The sequence below is a fragment of the Chiloscyllium punctatum genome, chromosome 52 (genome assembly GCF_047496795.1).
Source record: "Chiloscyllium punctatum isolate Juve2018m chromosome 52, sChiPun1.3, whole genome shotgun sequence".
In the NCBI taxonomy this organism is placed as follows: Eukaryota; Metazoa; Chordata; class Chondrichthyes; order Orectolobiformes; family Hemiscylliidae; genus Chiloscyllium; species Chiloscyllium punctatum.
This window is the reverse complement of record NC_092790.1, coordinates 16,171,431-16,194,566: the sequence shown is the minus strand read 5'-3', so window position 1 is coordinate 16,194,566 and position 23,136 is coordinate 16,171,431.

The following is a 23,136-nucleotide window of genomic DNA, read 5'->3' as shown; positions in this document are numbered from 1 at the left end:
CTATGCCGTTAGTGCCTACAACCACAATTTGAGGCTGCTTCCCCTCGGCCTTAAGGACCCTGCAAACAAGATCCAAAACACGACGAACCCTGGCACCTGGGAGGAAACACACCTACCACAAGTCTCTCTTATTCCCACAGAATCTCATATGAGTCTTCCAGCTATGTCGACTCCAACGACTAATGTTCGACTACTATCCTACCTTCCTTTCTGAACAACAAGGTGAGATTCTGTTTCAGAGACCTGTACCTCAAGGCTTACCCCTGGTAAGTCCCCGCCTCCAACAATACCCAGTTCAGTAAACATGTTATTGAGGGGAGTAGCACAGGAGATCCCTGCAGTGTTTGCTAGTTCCCTTTCCTGCACCTGACTGTAACTCTTCAAACATTTTTCCTGTACCTAGTGTTAAACTACACAGTATAACTCCTATCAATAATCCCCTCCGCCTCCCAAGACATCTGGAGTTCATCCTGCTCCAGCGCCAGTTCCCAAACATGGCTTCCAAGGAGCTGGAGTTGGTTGCACATCCCGCAGATGAAGTCCTCAGGGACACTAGTGGTGATCCTACTCGCACATTCCCCAGGAGGAACATTCAGCTGCCTTACGTCTATTCCAGCTGTTCTAAATTCCTAAACGGACCATTGAAAAAGAACTACTGTTACCTTACTAATACAGCTTAAAGGCTCTTTTTTTGTGGATGGAGGAGGAGGAGGATAGGTGGGAGACACTGTATCTGCACAGCTTCAGGTAATGCAACCGCCCAGATGAATTACCTTACATACTCAGCCGCATCGTGCCTGCTCCTGCTCAGCTTGCACTCCACCTATACATGAGGTAAGATTTTAAAGGACTAAGTTTACCTTCCCGACAGATCCCTGGTCAGCGCTGTCACTGCTCCATCTGCTAATACTGAGGAAAAATGAAGTCCACTGAAACAACGAGGCAAGATTTTATAGGATTAAGTTTTCTATCCCGGCAGGCCCCTCCTCCTCGCTGTCACTACTGCTGCTGAAAAATTGAGCAAAACGATCAGGGATTGGACTTCTGTCAGTGACCGGAATCGAACATGAGACAATGACAAGGATTCATTGACAGGGATAGTGGGCGGCACGGTGGCACAGTGGTTAGCCTCACAGCGCCAGAGACCAGGGTTCAGTTCCCGCCTCAGGCGACTGACTGTGTGGAGTTTGCACGTTCTCCCCGTGTCTGCGTGGGTTTCCTCCGGGTGCTCCGGTTTCCTCCCACAGTCCAAAAGATGTGCAGGTCAGGTGAATTGGCCATGCTAAATTGCCCGTAGTGTTAGGTAAGGGGTAGATGTAGATGTAGATGTAGGGGTATGGGTGGGTTACGCTTCGGCGGGGCAGTGTGGACTTGTTGGGCCGAAGGGCTGGACTTGTTGGACCGAAGGGCTGGACAGGTTGGGCCGAAGGGCCTGTTTCCACACTGTAAGTAATCTAATCTAATCAACCTCAATCGGTGACAGAGTTTGAAAGTCAGTCATGAACAGGAATTGAATCAACGTTAGTAACAGACTGTTGAAACATAGTCAGTGACAGGAATCGAACATGAATTAGAGACAGGATTGAACCTAAATCAGTGAAAGACTGTAAAACTTAGTGAGAGACAAGGATTGAACCTCAGTGAATGACAGAGAATGACCCTCAGTCATTGAAAGGGACTGGAACTCAGTCAGTGACAGGGAGTGAAACTCAGTCAGTGATAGAGTGCAGAAATCTGTCAACGATGAGGATTTAAGCTTAGTCAGTGACAGTGATTGAACCTGAGTCACTTACAAGAATTGAACTTGAGCCAGTGACAGGACTTCAAACTCAGACTGAGATAGAGGAATTGAACTCAGTCCGAGACAGGGACTAAACCTCTGTCAGAGACAGGAAGTAAACATCAAATCAGTGACAGGGAGTGATTTACAGTCAGTGACAGGAATTGAACGGCCCAAAGAGATTCCCTTAATTACCCAGCCATCCTGTGTCTATTCCTGATCAGTGTGGACTGCGCATATACGCAAGGATAATTTTTACTGTACAAAGTTTATCTTCCTGGGAGCCCCTGATCCTCGCTGTTGCTGCTCCCTCTCCTACTGCTGTTGAACAATTGACACCACTGAAAACACAAGGTATGTTTCTATATGACTAATTTTACCTTCCTGGCTGGCACCTTGTTCTCGCTATCGCTACTCCTGCTGAAAACGTACCAAAGTGAACCGGGATTGAGCATCATTCAGTGACCAGAATTGAACGTGAGTCAGTGACACGGATTAAATCTCAATCAGTGACAGGGACTGGAAATCAGTCAGTTACCGGGATTGAACCCCAGTCAGTCACAAGGAGCTAACCTCAGTCTATAACAGACCGTGAACGTCAGTCAGTGACAGGGATTAAAGTCAGTCAGTTACAAAAATAAAACTTGAGTTGGTGACTGGGCTTAAATCTCAGACAGAGAGAGACACAGGGATTGAACCTCTGTGAACCTCAACTCAGTGACAGGGAGTGATTCTTAGACAGTGACAGAAATTGAACCGCCCAAATATATTCCATTGATTACCTAGCAGTCCCATGTCCATTAATGCTTTCACACGAGTTAAGTTTATAAAGGATTAAGTTTACCTTCCTGACAGGCCCTGGTCCTTGCTGTCGCTGCACCCACTGCTACTGCTGCAGAAAATGGAGACCACTGAAATCATAAAGTATGTTTTTATAGGATTAAATTTTCCTTCCTGGCACGTCCCTGGTCCACTCTATCGCTACAGCTCCTGAAACATATGGCAAAATGGGCAGAGATTGAACCTCATTCAGTGACCAGAATTGAACAAGGGTCAGTGACAGGGACTGGAAACCAATCAGTAACCGAGATTGAACCTTAGTCAGTGACCAGAATTGAACAACGGTCGATGACAGGGACTGGAAATCAGTCAGTAAACGAGATTTTAACCTCAATCAGTCACAAGAGTGAACCTTAGCCAGTGACAGTGAGCTAACATCAGTTAGGGACAGGTAGTGAATCTCCGTCAGTGACAGGGACAGAAATTAGTCAGTGTCAGTGATTGTTTTGCGTCAATTAGAAGAATTGAATCTCAGTCAATGACAAGGATTGAACCTCAGTCAGTGACAGGGATGTGAAACTCAGGCAGTGACAGGATTTGAACCACAGTCAGTGACAGGAAGTGCTTCTCAGTCAATGACGGAGAGTGAAACTCAGTCAGTTGCAGGAATGGAACCTCAGTCAGAGGCAAGGATACAACCTCAGTCTGTGATCGGCTTTGAACCACATTTGGTGACATGGAAAGGACCTTAATCTGTGTCCAGGGTCGAGCTGAGGCATATCACGATCCTATTGTTGCCCCCTAACTGTACACTCTGCAGTTCACGAACTGACCCAACCACTCAACAGATTATGCTATTTCCATCAGCCTCTATCTGGCCTGCACCAACTTGAAGAAGACTGACATTTACATCAGACTCCTGTTCATAGACTTCAGTTAAGTATTTCATACTATCATTCCTCAGCACCGAATTGGAAAGCTGAGTTCACTGGGACTAGACATTTTTGTTAGCAGGGAGGCAAGAGGGAGAGAGGAGCAGCCCCCAGGTAAGTTTCCCATTTACATGGCCTGTCTCGAGAGTCAGGCCTCCATATGTTTTGGGTGCAGAGAGGATAGAAGGGCATGGGCTGCCGGAAGGTAAATGACTGCTTTAAAAACCTCGTGAAGAGGCGATGTGCACACTGAGCACGAGCAGAAACAGGTCTGCTGAGGAAGTGAAGTATTATATTTGGGCAGTTGAGTTTCCTGAAACGCTATTGAGGTAGTGTCTCCCGCCCATCCTCCTCCTCTAACCAAAGAAAAGGTGCTGTGTGCCGGATTGGTAATGGAACTTTTTTAATGCTCTTCATTTTTGAGTAGTCTCGATAAGAATTTAGAACAGTGGGAATGGCAGTTTGGGCAGTTGAATGTTGCTCCTGCAGAATGTGGGATTTAAGGGTCACCACTAGTGTCCATGCTGACTTCATAGGCGGTAAGTGCATACAACCCCAGCTCCTAGAACACCGTGTTAGGGAACTGGAGCTGGAGCTGGTTGAACTTTGGATCATTTGGGAGTCGGAGGGAGTTATTGAGAGGTGTATAGCGAGGAAGTCACACTTCAGGTACAAGACTAAAGGCAGATGGATTACAGTCACAGGATGGAAAGGGATCATGAACTCAGTGCTGGCTGGCTAAGGGGAACAACCCTGTGGCTGTTCCCCTCAACAAGTATACCTTTGTGGCTACTGATGGAGGGACACTATTCGGGGTAAGCCATGGGTAAAGGTATCTGGATGTAGGATTGCTCGTTGAGCTGGAAGGTTCATTTTCATATGTTTCGTCGCTATACTAGTTAACATCATCAGTGAGCATCCAGATGAAGCGCTGGTGGCGTGGCCCGTTTTTTATTGACGTGTCTAGATTTCTTTGTGTTGACGACGGCATTTCCTGTAACACAATTTCATGATGTCATTTCCTATTCTTTTTTTCTCAGAGGTTGGTAAATAGGATCCAAGTAAATGTGTTTATTGATACAGATTTAGATAGAATGCCATGTTTCTAGGAATTCTTGTGCGTGTCTCTGTTTGGCTTGTCCGAGAATGAATGTGTTGTCCCAGTTGAAGTGGTGTCCTTCCTCATCTGTATGTAAGAATACTAGTGAGAGTGGGTCATGTCTTTCTGTGGCCAGTTGATATTCATGTATCCTGGTGGCTAGTTTCCTGCCTGATTGTCCAATGTAGTGTTTGTTACAGTTTTTGCAAGGCATTTTGTAAATTATATTAGTTTCGTTTGTTGTCTGTATAGGGTCTTCCATTTTCATTAGCTGCTGTTTTCGTGTGTAGGTGTGTTTGTGGTGTGGGCTACTATGATGCCAAGAGGCCTGAGTAGTCTGGCAGTTATTTCCGAGATTTCCATGATGTAGGGGAGAGTGGCTCAGATTTCTGGATATGTTTTGTCTGCTGGTTGGGGCTTGTTGCTTTTAATCAGCATACTATATTCGTTGGGTACCTATTCTTTTTTAATAGAGTATATAGGTGGTTTTCATCTGCTCTGCATCCTTCCTCTGTGCTGCAGTGTGTGGTAGCTCGTTGACATAATGTTCTAATGCAGCTTCATTTCTGGGACAACACATCCATTCTAGGACAAGCCAAACGGAGACACACACGAGAATTCCTAGAAAATTTGGCATTCCAACCAGAACTCGATGAACAAAGATATTCACCACCCCCTGAGAAAAATAGTATGATATGATGCCGCAACCAGAAATGACGTCACCATATGAAATGACGTCAATAACCCAAGGAAATTTTAACACATCAATAGAAAGTGGGCCAGGCCAACATCCCTGCATCTGGAGGATCACTGATGTTCTTACATCGCATATTGATGTCATGCCTGAAAATGAACCTTCCACTTCAGCGAACAAACCTACATCCAGAACCTCAAACTGAGCTACAAATCTTCTCAAAGCAGGTTTCTGCACAGAGTCTGTTACTGTTGCTCAGAAGTGAAGGGGGGTGCAGAGCAAAGCATTAGTCATTGTGGACTCCATAGTTAGACAGAATAGATACAAAGTTCTGTGGGACAAGAACGACTCACGATTGGTATGTTCCCTCCCAAGTGTCAGGGTTCATCATCTCTCAGATCTTGTTTTCGGGAATCTTGAGCGTAAGGGGGTGGTCAACATAGACACTGTCGACATATGTAGGGAAAGGGATGGGGATTGACAGCAGAAATTCAGGCAGCTAAGGATGAAGCTCAGAGCGAGAATAAACAGAGCTGTTATCTCTGGTTTGATGCCAGTGCCACGTGCTAGCGAGGCGAGGAATAGGGAGACAGAGGAGTTGGACACGTGCCTATTGGGATGGTGCAGGAGGGAGAGTTTCTGAAACCTGGATAATTGGGGATCATTCTGGTTTGGACCTCTACAGACAGGATGGTCTACACCTGTACTAGAGGGGAACCAATATCTTGTCGGTGGGAGGAATTTGCTATTGCCTTTTGGGAGAGTTTAAAACTAATCCAGCAAAGGGTTGGGAACATAAATTGTAGTTCAAGTTTTCAGGAGATTGGAAGAGTGAGGCCAGAAATCTGATTTTAAGGACGCAACAGTACACTGACAATCAGGAATGTGACCTGAAGTGTGTCTACTTTAATGCTAGGAGCATCCAGAATATGGTATGTAAACTTGCAGCATAGATTGGTCTGGGACTTCGATGTTGTGGTCATTTCAGAGACATTGATCGAGCAGGAACAGAAACGATTGTGCAGGTTCCGGTATTAGATATTTTAATTAGACCAGAGAAGATGGTAAAAGAGGGGGAGGTGTGGCATCGTAGGTAAGGGCAGTTTATCGTTGGCAGAAAGGATGTGTGAGGACTGGTCTAATGAGGTATTGTGGGATGTGTTTAGAAACAGGAAAGGAAAGGTTGGATTTTTGTATAGGCCTCCAAAATGTTCCAGAGATATAATGGAAAGGATCACAAAGATGATTCTGGATAGGAGCGAGTGGAACTGGGTATTGCCGTGGAGACTTTAACTTTCCAAATATTGACTGGAAATACTATAGTTCGAGGACTTCAGATTGGTCAGTTTTTGTCCAATATGTGCAGGAGGGTGTCCTGACACAGTATGTAGATAGGCCAGAAGAAGCGAAGCCAGATTGGATTTGAAAGTGGGTAATGAAACTGATCTGGTGTTAGATTTGTTGTTAGGTGGACAGTGTGATGAAAGTGCACACTATTCATTTATGTTTAAATTAGTGATGCAAAGGGATAGATATATATATCACAGGGCAAGAGTTATAACTGGGATAAAGGCATATATGATGCGATTTGGAATGTTTTCGAATACTTAGGATGGGGAGAAATGTACAGAGAATGGGCACAATTGAAATGTGGAGCTTAACCAAGGAGCAGCTACGCCGTGACCTTGATATGTATGCACAATCAGGCAGGGAGGAATTTGTAGAACGGGGGAGCGGTGGTTCATAAAGAAGTTGACTCTCTTGTCAAGAGGAAGAAGAGGCTTATTTTAGAATGAGACGTGAAGGCTTTATCAGAGCGCATGAGAGTTACAAACCAGCAAGGAAAGACCTATAGAGAGAACTAAGAAGAGGCAGGAGGGGATATAAGAAGTCAATGCAACATAGAATCAATGAAAACTATAAAGCTTTCCACAGGTATTTCAGGAATAAAAGAATGACTAGAGTAAGACTAGGGTCAGCTAAGGATAGTAGTGGGACTTTGTGCGTAATAATTGGGAGATAGCAGCAGCGCTAAATGATTTTTTTTCGTTGGAATTGACAGTGGAACAAAATGTTGGCGAGGAGAAAACTGAGATGCAGGCTCATAGACAAGGCAGGATTGAGGTTCATAACGAGGAGCTGTTCGCAATTCCGGAAAGTGTGAAAATAGGTAATTTCCTACGACCGGATGGGGTTTATCCTGGAATATTCCGGGAAACCAGGGAGGAGTTTGCAGACCATTCGGCTTTGATCTTTCCATCATCATGATCTCTAGGAATCGTGCCCGAAGACTTGCTGCCCGCTGGTTGAAGAGAGGGAATAGGACCAATCCTGCTAACCACAGAGCAGTGAGCCTTACTTAGGTTGTGAGTAAATTGTTCGGAAATATTATGAGAGATAAGATTTATAATCATCTATAAAGAAATAAGTTCATTTGGGGATAGTCAACACTGTTTGTGAAGGATAGGTTGTGCCTCAGAAAACGTTTTGACTTCTTTGAGGAGGTGACCAAACAGGTGGATGAGAATAGAGCGGTTGATGTGGTGTATTTGGATTTCAGTAAGGCGTTTGACAGTGTTCCCCAAGGTAGGCTATTACACAAAACATGGAGGCATGTGACTGTGGGTAATTTAGCGGTTCTGATCAGAAGTTGGCTTGCTGAAAGAAGACAGAGGGTGGTGGTTGATGGGCAATGTTCATCTTGGAGTTCAGTTACGAGTGTGGTACTGGAAGGATCTGTTTTGGGGCCACTGCTACTTGTCATTTTTATAAATGACCTGGACGAGGGTGCAGAAGGACAGAGTAGTAAATTTGCGGATGATAGTTCGGTCATTGGAACTGTGGACAGTGCCGAAGAAGGCTGTAGTTTACAAACGTACATTGATAAGCTGCAGAGGTGGGCCAAGAGTTGGCAGCTGGAGTTTAATGTGGAAAACTTGGAGGTGATTCACTTTGGAAGGAGCAACAGGAATAAAGAGTACTGGGATAATGCAAGATTCTTGGCAGTGTAGTTGAGCAGAGAGATATCGATATTCATGTTCACAGATCGCTGAAAGTAAACACCCAGTTGATAGGTTGTTAAGAGGCCATATGGTGTATTAGCTTTTATTGGTAGGGGGATTGAGTTTCGAAACCATGTGGTCATGTTAAAGCTGCACAAAATTCTGGTGCGGCTACACGTAGTAATTTGCCTACATTTTGGTTACTACATTATACAAGGATGTGGAAGCTTTGCAAAGGATGTAGTGGTGATTTACTAGAATGTTGACTGGTATGCACTGAAGGTCGTAGGAGGAAACGCTGAGGGATATGAAGCTGTTTTCATTCGAGAGAATTAATTGGGACATATAAGAAAATCATAGAATAAGATAGGGTGTTCACTGAGAGCCGTTCCCTCGAATGGTGTTGGTTTGTACGAGGGGACATAGCTTTAAGTTCAGGGAATATACTTATATGACAAGTGTCAGAGGTATTTGCTTTAGTCAGAGTGTAGTAGGAACAACACTTGAAGGCCAAAGGGGCTGCACTGTTCTATAATGTTCTTTGTTCTCTGTTCTAACTACCTCCCTTTTAACTGGATCCTGGATTCCTGACTGGGAGACTTCAGGCATTCTAAATTGACAACAACATCTCCAACACCATCATCTTGAACACTGGGGATGCCCAGGGCTATGTGCACAGTTCACTGTTGTTCACCCTGTTGAAACCCAGCTGTACAACGATGACACGACTGTAGTGGGTCCCATCAGCAGAAACGATGAGACAGTATTCAGAGAGGAGATGCAACGTTTAACAGACTTGTGCAGCGCCAATAACCTTTCGCTGAATGTGGACAAGAGAAAGGAGATAGTTGCTGACTTCATGATAGCATGGAGCGATTACTGTATTGACAATTTTAAAAGCCAATGATACAATCCCACGTTTTGGGGGTACAAGACCAGGGAAAATTGAACAATTGAGAGGAGGACTGCAAGCCTAACATGTAAACAGACTGTTCGCAAAGGGTTGTTTTGAAAGGTACTTCTCAATCAGTAACCTTTGGCTTTGAACTCCCTCAGAAGAAGAAATTAAGACACAGGAAGATCCAAATAGAAGAACCGAAAGCTGCCTGGTTTTGCAATTAGATGTGTTGTTTTGTAAATCTTAGTTGGAATGTTTATGGGACTAGTGTGATGGAAGGGGAGGTAAAATAGAGGTTTGAGTAAGGACTTGTACATAATTGTTAAAATTATTCTCAGTTATACCGTAGGAAATAAATTTGTTAATTTTTACTTGAAGTCGTTCTTGGTCACTCGAATGTTTACAGATTACTGCATGGGATAAATCTGGTCTGTGTGGCTGGCTTTAAATTAAGCGTGTCGTGATAGTTGGGGGCTTGGATCCGTAATCTGAACTGGTTTGAATATATTTGGGTACAAAAAATCCGAGCAGATTTAACTACTTGCACGTGAGCGTCCGAGATCTTTAAATGAAACAGAGGTGAGACAACTTGTTTAATTTCAGAGACTTTTGATTGATTAAATTAGAAGTGAGAGATATGACTCTTAAAATTGCTCGACACGTTCTGGAATTTGAAGATTATTCTTAAATTTGTCAAAACGTTTTTAAAGAAAGGAAAAAAAAAAGCCATACTTTCAGAATTTGCAAATAAGTTAGGTTTTGGGTTTGATCAAGAACAATAAGAAAGCTGAAATTATAAAGGTCATACTCAAACACTTAGGTGTGGCGGAGAAACAGGCAGGTACTGGTGGAGAAACTTAAATTACAACTTAAGAAAATGGAGTTAGAAGATAAACAAAGAGAGACAGAGTGAGAAAGAGGAAATAGAGAAGGAAAGAGAAAGAGACAGAGAGAAGAGAGAGAGAGGAAACCAAGTGTGAGAGAATTTTAGAGGGTGACGCCCATAAGGATGTAGCTTAATTGGCAGAGTGTTTCAGATATCTACATCTTCCACAATTACAATTAGCTTTTCCCAGCCTACTCCCATATATCTGCCAAAGTGATTTTCGTCTAGATGTTTATTGAACAATTTATTCCAAATTCTCATTGCTTCCGCGTTGTCCAATTTAATTTGAGCAATATCAAATTCAGAATTATCTCTATGATTATATGACTATCTGGATGCGATTCTTCACTTGAACCTGTAGTAAGTACTACATTGTCCATTTGATTTCCATCCCAAGCAAAATACTGCTTGAGCGTATTAACATGACACACTCTCTCAGTTTTCTGTCGTTCTGGTGTTCTAGTCAAATAATTGAAATCAATGAAATTCTTTTCTTCGGTTTGAGCAGTCCTTCACTTCTAAAAATGTATATCCTATACGGAATGATACCGGCAATGTATCCTCAACTTGCTACACTACTACTTGTTGAACGCTTTTCTGCTTGCCCTTTCATCATTCGGTTTGCTATTTTTAAATGCTGTTTTGCTAACTGACCGACACTATTTAGTGTCTCCGTAAAATGCGACACCAAGTCCAATGACGTAGTCTCTGAACTCTGACTCACTAATGTTTCGTCATTTGGTTTATGTGGTCCTTTCACCCAATGTCCAAAAAAACCCACTAAGTCAGTTGGACTCAATTAATTTGATTCATTATGTGCGTCATGTTTCCAGTAAGTGTATTTGAATTTCTTTATCCCAAGCATTTGGTTACTTTTGTCTGTTGTCACACAGGAACAATAGAAATATGTTACTTTTTGACCATCGTTTTAGCTGTGGTATTGTGTGAAAAGCAAAGCCTATGGAAATCTAGTGGTCATATCTTTTATCGTTAATAACTATTGATTCACATTTTTTCTGTTTTATGGAAAGGTGCTAAACAATCAACAATGATTCTTTTAAAAGGTTCCTCAACTCCTGGAATCAGTATTAAGTGTATTCGTTTTATCAGTGTCGGAGTTTTTCCTATTATTTGACATCTGTGATGTGTTCATCAAAATTCAAACACGCCGTTATGCAATCCAACAACGAAATCGTTTTGTATCTTGAATACAGATTTTCATACTCCGAAGTAATGTCCTACTAGTAACTCATGCTGTACCAGCAATACCCCCTTTGTATAACCCACAGGTAATACAAATTTATGAGCTTCTGTTCATCCAACTAAAAATGTAATGGCCTGAAAATCAAAAATGTCATTTTAAGGCAGCAACATTTCGGGATACACTCAGATTGATCTTTTGTGTATGCTTTTTGAAACTTCTGTTTTATCTTTCCATCTTTCTGTTGTAATCCATCGGCCTTTTCTGAGCGAGATTGCCCAATCTGGCTTTTGCTTGTTCTTCCGTCTTCTTCTCACTCACTTAATCAAAAAAGATCATGGAACTTCACCTTCCCAATTTTGTTCTTGGAAATTCCTATCCGTTTTAACTCAAGCTTTCTGACCTTTTCCCACACAGGCAGGAAAACGCCCTGGAATTACTTCCTGTAACACTTGTGTTGCTCGATCTTATACAGGTTTTTCAATCACAGGAGTCATCACTCCGACTTCGAAACAGCTACTGGTACATCATTGATAAGGATAAACTATTTCTGGAACAGAGAATTCCACAACTTTGCTCCTGTCACTTCACTACTTTTCACCTAAATCTTCTTAACTCACCTTATGTAATGGAACACTGCTCTCCTCACCATAATTCTGCGTATTACCACCTTTTTCTGCCAATAATCTTCTGCATTACGATATCTCGTCGTCTCTCGCCTTTAAAGGTTCCTTTACTCCATATCCGCTTGAACCATAATTTATTTAATTGTTTCCTGATACACATGATTGAAACTTAACCATACAAATCCATTCTTGAAGAGATCCAGGACTTTGTTACTAAATAACCTCGGAACAGGGTTTTTACTTTCATTGCACTTCGTTTGCAGGTTTTTAACTTTCCTTGCGCTTTCTCTTCCCACTTTAAAAAACCTCACTGCCTTATTCTGTTTAAACACTCCAGTTCTCCCAGTGCCCCTTTAAAACCACGAAAACTGTGATGCATGGTTCAACTGTAATACAGAGAAAATACCTGTGATTTGTTTTTGCCAGTTGTAATACACACGTCTATTTCTTTTTAAACCTGTGGTAAACTCTTCTTTCTACCTTTATAGATATTTCATTTCCCTTTACCATTTGAGTTTTTTGTTTCTTTATCCCAACTTCTGTCCATGACTGATTGAAATTCATGTCGGAGGTCAAACTTTAAGAAATGAACATCTCATTATCATTTGCAATCTCTGTCGAGAAAATTGCTGTCGTAATCCTCTGCATTTCCACAAGAGTTCTCACTGGTTTAGGGAATGGATATTTGAACATGTCCAGTGTAACAGTCTCGCTAAGTAGGTCATGCAATCTGAATTATTTGCAATGCTTTTATCCAGCTTTCAAAGTTACAATGTTTGAACTTTTCAAATTCTAGGTATGTCAGAGCAGGTTCCTTCTTTAGGTTCCAAAGACATTGCCTGTATGCTTCTGGAACGAATTTATAAACGTATAAATTCGTTTCTTTTTTTGCTTTAACCTTTTCATGCTCCATAGCTACTTGCTGCGACAGTGAAGCAACTGCCTCACTTGCACTACCTCCCAAATTATGGTTGAATTAACAATATCCAAACATTCAGTGGACATGTGATTTATCAAGCCATTTTCTCAAACTAAATGTAAAACCACACTTCCCTCTCTTCAAACTTGATAACACTTCGTGTGGATTTAACCAGATCCCATGCAGGCCTTTGGTTCCAATACTTTTCCTGTTCATCGCTGCCCTCATCATTACTCCCAACTTCAAATTTTACCGAGCTCTTCGCTAAGTCGGTTTTGACTTTCCAGTCTGTCTTTCTCAATTTCTTCTTCGAACTTTATCTGTTTGTTTCTCTCTGTTTATGTTTGGACTATTCATTCTTTTGCTTTTCCCTTGCTATCATCTGGAATTTAAGCAGTTTCATTTGCTGTTGAATTTTAACTATTTCTAATAACTCCGCACGCATTTCTGGCAATTGGAAACGCTAATCTGTTACAACAATAACCTCCTCTTTCCATGTGAAGACAGGCAACTCCACCTCCAGCTTGTTTGCCAATTTTAAAAAGTCAGCCTTCATCACATTTGGGAGGGAAGCCGACGTTCCGCAAATTTTGTCAAGGCACTCATCATGTAAATCAGCCGAAATCTACACAAGAATAGAGAATTCCAACCCGGACCAATAAAATTCTTTAAATCCAAAAGTTCAAACTCCAATATTGAATTAGAGACTTTGATTCCAGACCAGATTTCCCAATAGTCATAGACCGGACTAAAACGTTAATCCAAGCTGAAAATGTGTTGCTGGAAAAGCGCAGCAGGTCAGGCAGCATCCAAGGAACAGGAGAATCGACGTCTCGGGCATCAGCCCTTCTTCAGGAATGAGGAAAGTGTGTCCAGCAGGCTAAGATAAAAGGTAGGGAGGTGGGACTTGGGGGAGGGGCGTTGGGAATGCGATAGGTGGAGGAAGGTCAAGGTGAGGGTGATAGGTCGTAGTGGGGTGGGGGCAGAGAGGTCAGGAAGAAGATTGCAGGTTAGGAAGGTGGTGCTGAGTTCGAGGGATTTGACTGAGACAAGGTGGGGGGAGGGGAAATGAGGAAACTGGAGAAATTTGAGTTCTTCCCTTGTGGTTGAAGGGTTCCCAGGCGGAAGATGAGGTGCTCTTCCTCCAACCGTCGTCTTGCTATGGTCTGGTGATGGAGGAGTCCAAGGACCTGCATGTCCTTGATGGAGTGGGAGGGGTAGTTGAAGTGTTGGGCGACCGGGTGGTTGGGTTGTTTGGTCCGGGTGTCCCAGAGGTGTTCTCTGAAATATTCCACAAGTAGGCAGCCTGTCTCCCCAATATAGAGGAGGCCATATCGGGTGCAGCGGATGCAATAGATGATGTGTGTGAAGCTGCAAGTGAATTTGTGGCAGATATGGAAGTGTCCATTGGGGCCTTGGAGGGAAGTAGGGGGGGAGGTGTGGGCGCAAGTTTTGCATTTCTTGCGGTTGCAGGGGAAGGTGCCAGGAGTGGAGGTTGGGTTGGTGGGAGGTGTGGACCTGACGAGGGAGTCACAGAGGGAGTGATCTTTTCCGAATGCTGATAGGGGAGGGGAGGGAAGTATGTCCCTAGTGGCGGGGTCCGTTTGGAGGTGGCAGAAATGACGGCTCATAGTACGCTGGACATGGAGGTTGGTAGGGTGGTGTCGGTGGAAGGATACTGGTTGGTACGGCGGGAAAGGAAGAAGTGGAGGGCTTTAAGTCCTTCGTGATGGGGGATGGAGGTATACAGGGACAGGATATCCATGGTGAAGATAAGGTGTTGGGGACCGGGGATACGAAAACCATGGAGAATGTGGAGGGTGTGGGTGGTGTCCCGAACGTAGGTGAGGAATCCTTGGACTAAGGGGGACGGACTGTGTCGAGGTATGCAGAGATGAGTTCGGTGGGGCAGGAGCAGGCTGAGACAATGGGTCGGCCGGGGCAGTCAGGTTTGTGGATTTTGGGCAGGAGGTAGAAACGGGCGGTGCGGGGTTGTGGGACTATGAGGTTGGAAGTAAAACGCATATCCCCCAAATTGTTTTAATTACATAACCTAGACTGTAACTTTTACATTTATTTCAAGGTAGTAGCTTCCAGTAATGATTCAATCAGTCCACGACTAAATAAAAACACATTCTATGCCTAGTGCACAGTTAATATACCAAAAAAATGACACAACTTTAAATCTGTTAAAGTACTTAACAATGTAATGCATTTTTAACAACTAATTATCAACTGTTCCATTATAGACAGTGTCCATCAAACACATCCTTTGGCAAAAATCCAACTCAGCAAGGCATTTTAGTTTTCCCTGAGTCCTTCCCAGTCTGGAGGAAAGAAACAATCTGATCCTTTTGATATTTAAGAGGAAATCTCTCTATCTAAGGTTTCAGTCTCACAGCCAGAAAGTCACACCTTTGCTTCAGAAGTGAGCAGAACACTCGCAATGACAAGAAGCAAAAATTGGGGCGGATGGGCAAATGGTCGTAATGGTGATTCTTCTGCTACTTGGGTGCTGCCTGACCGGCTGTGCTTTTCTACCACCACACTCTTTCGTTCTGATCCGGACCATCTGCAAACAAAGACACGCACGAGAATTCCTAGAAGCATGGCATTTCAACTGGAACTCTGTAAACAAACACATCGAGTTGAACTCCATCTACCACCCCCTGAGAAAAGGAACAGGAAGTGACTTCACCATAGGAAATAACATCACCACAGGAAATGACACCATCAACCCAAAGAAATCCAAATATATAGCTAGAAAGCAGGAATTCTAAGCATTGCTTCGCCTGAGGCCCACTGAAGATGTTACCTAGTCGGGTAATGAAACGCCTGGAAATGAACTTTGCAGCTCAGCAAGCAAGCCTACATGCAAAACCTCAAACTGAGCGACACATCTTCTCAAAACTCACTAAGACCTATGGGCCCAATACGCTAAAAAGGCCCTAAAATGGGAAACGAATGCCATTCGACAGAGTGGCACCCGCGAACAGCTGAATTTCCTAGACGAATGCTTCAGGAAACAGGTACTACCTAAATGTTTTCAATACGAACCTCCACTTAACACTCCATTAACCATAAGAATAGCAGAGCAAAACGTCAACAGAATGCTTAGAGAAATGATGAATGAAGCCCACAACAGACTCCGTAAATGCAACTGGGAAAATTTGCATCAAAGGTCCTTACTCAGTCATGCAACAGACCACGAATGGATAGATACAGTACAACAAACCATTGATGTTATACAGCGACAAGCACAGAAAATGAAAAAAAAACTAGACCTGCAGAAAAAAAACTAGACAAACTTAAACAAAGAAACAACACTGACAACATAGAAGTATGAATAAAAAACTTATCTGACCGACCCTTAACATACACTGAAAAAGCCGTCCTTGTAAGAGGATTAAATTACAGCTGCCAGGATGCGGACAAGATTTCTAAGCAGCATTAGAAGCAACGGGAAGAGATTCCAACTCACAGAAGAAACCCAGCAAACCATCAGACAGTTCGTCGCACCAACATTAAGCAGAAAAAAGGAAGGAAACACTCTCAATACACAAGAAAGGAAGGCACTAGAAAGACTAAAATAAAGATAAAAACATTGTTCTCCTACCTGCAGATAAAGGACGCTTGACAGTCATTCTAAATCGAAGAGACTACATTGAAAAAGCAAATGCACTACTTACAGATACCAACACTTACCAACAAATGGCAATAGACCCGACCCCTCAACTAGAGAACCGAATCACAGCCCCACTCAAACATCTTCAGAAATCTGGAGAAATAAATAAGACCAACTTCCAAAAAATGAAACCAGACGGATCCAACACACCATGCTTCTATGGATTACCCAAAATCACAAATCAGGAGCCCCCTTCAGACCCATGGTCTCACTACCTTGAACACCAACTTACAGATTATCCAAGGAGGTATACCAAAGTTTAAAATATGTAGTAGAAGACACACGCTACTCCATCCACTCCACCCAAGAATTCCTGAAGACCATCAAAGGCGCTTAGATAGAAGAGGATGAAATAATAGTCTCCTTTGATGTAACAGCCCTGCTTACATCAATCGACATTAATCTGGCCAAGGACTACATTATTAGAAGATCCAAAGACATATACACCAACACCACTAACTTCATCAACAAGGACAGTATCATCAAGCAAGTGGACCTATGCCTTACCACACAGTTCACCTTCAACAACAACGCCTACAGACAACCCTACGGAACACCCATGAGATCTCCAATACCAGCGTTCTTCGCTGAGGCAGTAATGCAGAGAATTGAACAAATGGTTCTGCTAAACATCCAACCCAAACTTTGGGTCAGCTACGTGGATGACACCTTCGTCATCACTAAATGAAACAAATTAGAGGAAACCTTCAAGACCATCAATAATACCGTTACTGGCATAACATTCACTAAAGAGGCGTAAAACAACAACAAACGGCCATTCTCAGATGTCACAGTAGAGCAAACAACCAATGGGAAACTTCAAACCAGCGTCAACAGTAAAACAACACACACAGACCAAATGTTGAACTACAGAAGCAATCATCCACAAACGAAGTTGCATCAGAACATTATTTCTGGAGCCAGCACAGACTGCATCACAGAGGAACAACGCAGAGCAGAGAAAAATCACTTATACCATGTATTCAAAAAGAATAGATACCCAATGAACGCAGTCTGCCGATTTCTTAGCAATAATCCCAAATAAGAAGACAAAACACGTCCAGAAACCCTAGCCACTCTCCCCCTACATCAAGGACATGTCTGAAGTGACTGCCAGACTACTCAGTTCCCTTGGCATCATGGTATCCCACAAACCCACCAACACACCAGAACAGCAGCTAATGAACTTGAAAGACCCTATACGGACAACGAACAAAACTAAAGTCATTTACAAAATACCGTGCAAGGAATGTAACAAACACTACATTGGATAAACAGTCAGAACACTAGCCACCAGGATACATGAACACCAACTAGCCACAAAAAGACATGACCCTCTCTCACTAATATGTTCACATACAGATGAGGAAGGACACCACGTCGACTGGGACAGCACATCCATCCTAGGACAGCCAAACAAAGACACGCATGAGAATTCCTGGAAGCATGGCATTCCAACCAGAGGTCTAACAACAAACACATCGAGTTAGACTCTATCTCCCACCCGCCCCCCCCCGCCCAAGAAAAGTAACAGGAAGTGACTTCACCACAGGAAATAGCATCACCACAGGAAATGACACCATCAACTCAAAGATGCCCAAACATATGAGTAGAATGCAGGAATTTTCAGCATTGCTTCGCCTGAGGCCCACAAGAAGATGTTACCTCGTGGGGCAGCGAAACGTCTGGAAATTAAGCTTGCAGCTCAGCGAGCAAATCTACGTTCAAAACTTCAACCTAAGCCATAGATCTTCGCAAAACTCGTATCATTACAATGAAATAGCGAATTCCGGGTGTCTTGTGCTCTCGGTTCTGGTATTTCAAGATTAAGGGGCATATTTTAATGGTGAGAGGTGAAAGATTTATAAAAGAATACACTGGTCATTTTTCTTTAAACAGAGAATGTTCGTGATTGTAATGAACTTTCAGAGGAAGTTACGGATACGAGTATAGTTACTACATTCAAAAAACATTTAGATAAGTGCATGAATAAGAAATGCGTGCAAGATATGTCCCAAAGGCAGGCAGCTGAGATTAGTTTAGTTTGGGATTATAGTCGGCATCGAGTGGTTGTACGGAAAGGCTCGTTTCTCTGCTGTATCACTCTGTGACTCTATAAGACAACGAGCAGAACAGACCTCAAATAAAGGTTTCATCACAATAAATGTCCAATTAAGTCAGCCTTTACAATATATTCTAACATTCCCCTTACTGACATTAAAACAAACCAATTACACATCTCTGTCTGATCTGCACATTATGACGATGCTGTTCCTTTTACAAGATCATGGTGTCCTTTGTTTTTTTTTTCAAAAAGGGTCTCAAAGGCAGAGGTGACAAGTTGTCTGGGAAAGGTTACTTCGAACAATGGCAGTTCACTCACTTCCTTTTTTTAGTTTGATTTGTTTTAGCAAGCAGTCAAAAATATGCTGAGGATATGGAGAAGCAATTACATGCTTCAACAAAGATTTTTCCTGAACTTTCCCTCTGAAAACTCAATTGCCTGTAAGAACCTGTGTTTAAATTTATCTTTTGCCAAGGGGTGTGCTTTTGGTATGTTGCAGGATTGGAACAATTTCGTTGAATTACGAAGGAACCAGTTGGGATATCAAATATATCAAGTTTGCCAAAATTCTGTCTCATTCGTAGTGATTAAATAAATCTTGTTCTGTCTAAAACAGAATGGTTTGACCAGCTGCATCACTCCTGTAATATCCGTTCTACATTTTCCCGAAAAGGAATAACACTGAGCATCTGAGCTACATCCTTAAATTGTTTTGAGTATATCTGGCCTGTTCCATAGCAAAATACTTTTACCAGAAACTATATAATGTTGAAATAAATCTGCTATGCATTCATTAAATCTGTGTTCACTTCCTTCCTCTGGGAGATGTTTGTAGTCAGTTAAAGATTTGACATCCCAACCAGGAACCGAGACATTATCAGTGGGCAGGACAGATTGGGAGTAAATGTTAGGCATTCAAATTCACTTTATCTTTCTGTGAGAGTACATAAAGTTTGAAGAGGCTGGTTTTACGTTAAGCATGTTGCACGATATAGTTAAACCCCTGTTCGTGCACATTTCCATTTCATTACGTAAGAAATAACGAAGAAGAACAAATTTCCAGTGTGGCAATCCTGAAGAAAATTTTCATTAATGCCAATTACCTTTAAAAAGACTGTGAAATATGAATGATCTCCAGTAGCACAAAGAATTCATTCCAAGCCGAAAATGTTAAAACGTATTTAATAAAAGATTAGTTGACATAGGAACTTTCATGAACATGGAAGAACAATGGGACACAACAGTAATTGGCAAATGCAACATTATTGCATAAAAAGGCACAATAAGTTCGATTGAAAAATGACGGAAGTGAAGACTGGAAATGCTGGAGATCTGAGTCGAAGAGTATGGTGCTGCAAATGTACAGCTGGTCAGGTAGCATCTGAGGAGCAGGAGAGTCAAAGTTTCGAGCATACGTTTTTCAACAAGAAGGGGACTGATAGGTAAATAGGAGAGGGATGGGGCTGAGAGGAAGGTAGCTGGGAATTCGATAGGTAGATGAAGGTGGGGAAAAAGCGATAGTTCAGAGAAGAGGGTGGAGCAGATAGGTGTGCAGGAAGATGGACAGTTAGGACAGATCAAGAGGGCTGTACTGAGTTGGGTCTAGATTAAGGTGGAGAGAGTGCAAATGAAGAAACTTGCGAAATCAAAAATTATCGCGTGGGGTTGGAGGTTCCCAAGGCGGAAGATGAGGCGTTCTTGCTCCAGGTGTCCAGTGGCTAGCGTTTGGCGCTAGAGGTGGCCCAGGGCTTGCACATCCTTGGCGAGTGGAGGGGGAATTAAAGCTTTCAGCAATGGGCGGTGGGATTTTTTTAATGTGGGTCTCCCAGAGATGTAGTCTGAATGGATCTGCAAGTTTGTGAAATTCTTTGAATCCTCCCACTTCGTCCAGACCTAAGGGGTAGTCGTGGGCACAAATGTGAAGCCCAGCTATGGCTGACTCTTTAAGAGTCCATGTTCCGCAGCTACACCAGGACCATTCCCCACCTTTTGCTCTGCTACATTGATGACTGTATTGGCGCCATCTCGTTCTCCCATGAGAATGTTGAACAGTTCATCAACTTCACAAAGAACCTTCCACCCTGAGATCAAGCTCATGTGGACCATCTCGGACACCTATTTCCCCTTTCTAGACTTCTCCATCTCAATTTTTGGTGAACGACTCAACACGGAAATATACTTCAAACCCAGCATCTCCCACAGCTACCACGACTACACCTCGTCCCACCCTACCTCCTGTAAATACGTTATCTTTCATTCCTAATTCCTCCACCTCACTGCAGGAGGACCAATTCCACAATAGAACATCCCAGAAGGCCTACCACTTCAAAGATTGCAATTTCCCCTCCCACCACAAGGACAGAAACCCCGCTCATCACTTTGCACCCCAGTAACTATCAGCTACATTGCATCATCCTTCACCATTTCCGTCACATACATGCAGACCCCACCCCCCACCCCCCCACCCCCCCCCCACCCCCAGGAATATATTTCCCTCTCCATCCTGATATTCATTCCAGAGAGACCATTCACTCTAAGACTCCCACATTATGTCCACACCCTCCACCACCATAGTCTCTACTTCAGGCACCTTCCCCTACCAATGCAAGAAGTTCAAACCCTGGGCCCACATCTCCTCCATCACCTCCAAAAGGATACATCCCCATCCGCCCGCGATTTACTGTACTTTCACATATGTCTGTTTTGCTCTTGATATAGTCTCCTCTACACTGGGGACGCAGGACGCTGACTTGCAAACGCTTCAGAGATGATATCTGGAACACCCACACTAAATAACCCCACTGTCTGTGGCCAAACACTTTAATGCCCTTTTCAACTCCGCAAAAGGACATGCTGGTCTTGGGCCTCCTCAACCACTATAAACACGTCACCCAAGGGCTGGAGGAAGAACATCTCATCTTCCACCTTCAGACACTCCAACTCCACAGCATCAATGTGGACGTTACCTGTTTCTTCATTTCCACTCCCCCACCTTCTCCCAGATCCAAACTTTCAACTTGGCACCACCCTCTTGAATTGTCATACATGTCCATCTTCCTTCTCACCTATCCACTTCATCCTCCTCTCTGACCTATCACCGTGACCCCCATCTTCATCCACCCATTGCCATCCCTGCTACCTTCCACCCAGTGGTACTCCATCCAATTTATCTGTCAACCTCCTTGGACCACACTGTCATTCCTGATGAAGATTTCATGCTCAAAACGTCGACTCTCCTGCTCCTGGGATGCTGCCTGACTGCCTGTGCTTTTTAGAATCATACTCATCGACTTTGAAATGAAGAGTCTGGGACAATTAAATGCAGCAAGAACAGTGCTTAAATTTAGTTGCAGTGATGGAAATTCACATATGTATGTTTGATTATCATTTTGTGTCTTTAATAGCAGTTAGTCATTCCTAAAAACTAGATGTGCAGCCCTCCTGGTAATACGTCAGTTGTATGGTTGACTGAAGATGTCTGCATCTTTCCAATGAGAATCCAAAGTTGTGTGTGATTCTGTGCAATTACAAACCATAACTAAGAATTTTTCCTCTCACGTTGCTTCTTAGAATACGATTTCAACAGATATAGCTCCTGATGAAATGTTTCAATTACACGTGAGTAAAGAGATCTCGCTGAAGAAATAAGAGAGAAGCTGCTCTGACTTACTGAAATTTTGATTTTTAAATTTGGCAATTTCTGTGTGCACGTCATAGTGTTGGAAATTTGATTGTATGCCAAGTATGGTATGCTTTGACTCACTGGTGCCAGAAATGATCAGTAATTCTAGCTAACTTCAAACAAACAAGCTTTTTCTGCAGCATTTAGCCCATTTATTTGTTTGCTTTGGCATTGTAAGTGAGCATCTAAATACTCGTTAACAGTTTTGTTTTCTGTCTTGACCACATGCACAAGCTTCCACGTTGTCACCACCCTCTGAGTGAATGATTTCCCTCACAATTAGTGTGAATCATATGCCTCTTACTAAAAATGTACATTCCCTGGTTCATAGTCACTCCATCAAGAGAGTATTTTCATCCAGTCTACTCTATCTAAGCCTTTCCTAATTTCATTTCTCTCGATCATGTTTCCCCTTAACTTCTATTATCTGAGGATAAAAAGTCTAACCGTTCAAACGGTCTGTCTAAGATTCGCAAGTACATGCAAGACCCCATAAATCTTCGATGCATTCTCTCTTGTGCTATTACGGTCCTTCTTGTCTGTGGATTTTAGAGTAATGCAACATATTTCAGTTATGAACTATGCTGTGCTTGCCCCATTTCTCCTTTCTGAAAATCTTTGCCTCGCCAATAAACATATGTATAAGGTATGCCTTCTTGATTACTTAATATGGCTTCTCGGATAACTTAGAGAACAAATACTGATGAATATCCAGACCCTATGATCCTCTGTGCTTCTTGATCCCTACTATTCATCATGAGTTCCCTTTCTTGTTTGTCCTAAGAGCCAACGGTCAGATCCGTCAATTGTCGAGAAATGCAATTTCTGTAACACAGGCTCTGCTTGTTTTTGGTCTACAGGTACAAATGGTAATTAGGAAGGCAAAT